The sequence below is a fragment of the Muscardinus avellanarius genome (genome assembly GCF_963383645.1).
Source record: "Muscardinus avellanarius genome assembly, chromosome: 4".
NCBI classification, from domain to species: Eukaryota; Metazoa; Chordata; class Mammalia; order Rodentia; family Gliridae; genus Muscardinus; species Muscardinus avellanarius.
The window spans coordinates 86,550,289-86,554,398 of NC_137789.1; the positions used below are offsets into that span (position 1 = coordinate 86,550,289).

The 4,110-nt window shown below is 38.8% G+C and overlaps 1 pseudogene across 1 annotated transcript; it reads right to left on the reverse strand.

Annotated features, from left to right (window-relative positions):
- Positions 1 to 281: 281 nt before the first annotated feature.
- On the reverse strand, positions 282 to 859 carry LOC308261882 (testis development-related protein-like; annotated as a pseudogene). The gene has a single exon. The product of its transcript is annotated as a testis development-related protein-like (transcript).
- Between the last annotated feature and the right edge of the window lie 3,251 nt (positions 860 to 4,110).

The window sequence follows — 4,110 nt, forward strand, 5'->3', positions numbered from 1 at the left end:
ACTGCATATCAACACTGATATCTATGGGACATCAAAACTATACATGCCCAGTTGAGGCAAACACGAACCTGCGGATGGGCATTTCTGCAATAAGGAACCAAATGCAGACCCTGCACGTAGTCACCAAGGAGCCACTGGGTGCGAGGCACAAGCACAGTGGATCCCTGTCCTTATTCTGGGAGGACCACAACTTAGCATGGAGCTGTCAGCAGGCCACGTGGCCAGCAGCCCTGAAGGCCCATGCAGGGTCAAAGGCCCTTGGGCGGACACACCGCCTCCTGTCACTCCGCCTCCTGCCGAGAGTCTGTCAGCTGGCCCTTGCTCTGCCATCTGATGCTGACCAGCCTCCCCGCCGACCTGAGGCTCCACCGAGAGCTGTGAGCTGAGCTGGAGAGGCTGGTGTACTTGCTGGAGCCCTTGGTGCCGTCCTCCCAGCCTGGCCAGGGCTGGCTGCAGCTGGAGGTGTCCCCTACCTCAGCCACCACATCTTCCAGAGCAAGTTGGGGAGGCTCCCAGCCTTCAGTCTCATCCGGTTTTTAAGGCTGTGTATTCTGTTTTAAAACCAAATTGTCCCCAAATCCAGATTTCTTTTCTGACCTCAACTCTTCCTTCAAGCATAAGTTAGATCCTTTGGACTTTCCCAAGTCCAATGTAAATCTCCCGATTTACATCTTTCAAGCCGATGTTGTTCGTCATCTTTATTAAACATTGAATTCACTTCTTTTCAACCTCAGAAACTTGCTCCCTGAACCTGAGCCGGGGCCGCAGCTGTAGCCAGCGGCGACGCCCCTGCCCCCAAGGCCGTCCTTGTCTTGGGGGGCTCATCCAGAAGCACCCAGCTGCAGCTCAGCCCCCACATCTCGGGCGCTCAGGCCTCTGCCTGTGCTCCGCTCGCTCCCCGACTACTGCCCCGCGTGGCCTGCGGCTCAGGCAGGATTCCAGCTCAACAGTGTACCCTTTGATATGATGAAATAACATGAGTCAGTACATCTGCAGGATTTTTCACATAAATCCAGTGTAATCATAAAGGTGCGTTTTTTTATACTGAGGATTGATCACAGAGCCATTCTACCTCCAAGCAGCAACTATCACCTTTTTCTACTTTATTTTTTTAAATAGGTTCTTGCTAAGTTGCTGAGGTTGGCCTTGAATCTGTCATTTTCCTGTCTTATCCTCCCAAGTAGTATAATTACAGATGTGTCCACCACTGTGAGGAAACATGACTTTTAAGCAAATTGAGGGGCCATCTACAAATTACCTGAAGTAGATTGATCAAAACTGTCATGAAATGCAAGTACAACCAGAGACAGGCAATGGATTGGAGAAGATTCAAGAGACATGATGACTAAATGTAATGTAGTCTTCTGGAAAGGATACTGAAGCAATAATAAAAATAGAAAAAAACATTAGCAGATAAAAGATGAAGTAACTTGAGAATTCTCAAGATCTTAAATTATTTCAAAACAATAATTCAGTTAAAAATAATTGTAATAGATTTTGTGAGGGCATTAGCTTTTCTTTTTAGGCAAGATCAATGAACTGAAGCCATATCTGTAATTTCACTTGACACCAAGTCATGCCCAGTGCCCTACTTCAAAGCCTAAAAGGAGGGCTGTGACACGGGTGGAAAGAGTCACGGACATATCAGTTGAGCAGAGTAGAAAGTCCAAATTAGACTCACATAGTGTGATCAATTGGTTAACACATTTGCAAAGACAATTCAGTGAAAATAATATTTTTAATAAATGATATTGGAACAACTGGGGATCTTAAAGTAAGCAAAATAGACCTCAGTTTACACATCTAAACATATTCAAAAATTAATACAGTTACATTAAAGACCTAATGTATAACCCAAACAATAACAGTTGCGTAATAAAATATAAGAAAAAATATGTGATGAAAAGCAAAATTCTAAGCCATGCACCACATGATTCAACAAGAAAAAAGCTATGGTATTTAGAAATTCTTTAGCATCTGTAAATTTACATGTGCAACCAATCAGGTAGGCAATTGCAAACTAAATATAACTTTTCAATAATGAAAATTTCTGGGATGCAGCTGATGGCAGTGTTTAGAGAGAGATCTGTTGTCTCAAATTTTACCTGAGAAAAAAGAAAGGTTCATTGTAAAAATATCAGTTTATGCTTTCTAAGGCTATATGCAAGAAGATTTAATTAAATTTAGAGAAAGTTAATTTTAAAACTTTTCTATTTCTCTACACAAAACATCTCCAGGTCCCAAATGTTTGAATATTTTAAGTTTACTTGATATAAGGAAGCCATCTTACAAACTCTCTTAGAAAATAGAGTAGGATAATAGGCATATGCCAGAAGTTTCTGGATAAATGGAAAGATATGCTTAACTTCTGCAAAACTGGAACCGATTCTTGTGCTCCATCAATAAACATTTATTTTTTTTGAAAAATGTAATAATTTTATTGGTACATTATAATTATACATCATAGTGATATGATAATCAAAGCAATTATCCATCCATTCTAAGTGACACAATGGTATATCACTTGATACAGCACTCAGAGTGCTTCCCTCCACATCTCTGCCAGCTACCTGCTCCTTTCTGTACATGTTGGTGAGATGGTAGTGATACCCTCATATATCGACATAGTATTACTTCAACTGTTTTCTTTATTGAGTCTCCTTTTTCCCCTCCTATTTTATCTTGTTTATCCCCCAATCTCCTTCCACTAAATTACTGGTCTCTCTCAATTAACTGAAGTTTCTTTCTTTCCTACTTTATCTCTGACTTCCACATATGAGAGAAAAAATATAAAAAAATTATTATTAACTGCTCCTCCCAGCAGCAGTGACCTTGTTTGGGTAACAAATTTTGTGCTCACCTTATTTTGGGAGACCTGACCCAGTGGGGCCTCAGGACAAGCATTAAGATGGCTTCTGGAGTTGAGCATTACTGATTCTCTGCCATTCTCAGTTTCAGGTTATGGTGGGGTCATGAAAACCAAAACTGGCTTGATATTTTGGTGGCAATTTTAGAATTGAAATCTTAGCATTTATATGAAATATATGTAGCTCTCACATATAGAATCACCTAATTAGTAAAACAGATTGTACTCCTGGACACAATAGGTTTTTGGATTTTTAATATATTATTTTTGTGTGGTGCTGGAGATTGAACCTATATATGCTCTACCGCTGAGCTACATGCATACTCCTATTAGTAATTTTCTTGATTGTTTGTTTATGTGAAACTTGTATTGAACCCAGAGAATTCTAACTCTAAGCGCTATGCCTGCAGTCCTGTCTTATTAATTTCTCTTCAGTTGCCAAAATTTTCCCCTTTATTTTATTGGCAGTACCAAGTTTCCAAACAAGGGCCTCTCACACCATAAGCAAATGTTCTGGGCTGTTCTTAGGATAATAGCTGGGAGTACTGGGAACACTCACAACAATCAATAATTTCAGCAGCTGTGCTTTTACTTAGTAACTTAATTCAATTTTAGAAATATAAAATATTCATAATTTATTTTTCTAGGTCTATGAAAAATGTCATTATTTTGTATGAATTACATTGAATCTATAGATCACTTTTGCCAGAATGGCCATTTTGATATTTATTCTGCCTATCCATGATCAAGGGAGATATTTCCATATTTCAAGGGCTTCTTCAATTTTTTCTTTAATGTTTTATAGCTTTCATTGTAGAGGTCTTTTACATCATTGGAAAAAGCAACTGATTTCTTTAGATTGATTTTTTATCCTGCAACTGTGCTTAATTGGTTAATCATCTCCAGTAGTCTTTTGGTTGAGTTCTTTGTGTCTTCTAGATCAAGGATGATATCATCTGAAAACAAGGATAATTTTATTTCCTCTTTTCTTCTTTGAATTTCTTTGATATATTTCTCTTGTCTTATTCCTGTAGCAAGAGTCTTAAGGACTATATTGAAAAGGAGTGGTGATAATGGGAATCATTCATTGTTCCTGAATTTAGAGGAAATTCTTGCAGTGTTTTTTCCATTCAATATGATGTTGGATTTTGGTTTTTGTATATTGCCTTAAGGATATTGAAATACGTTCTTTCTATTCCAGTTTTCTGCAGTGTTTTTAACATCACTGGGTGTTGGATTTTGTC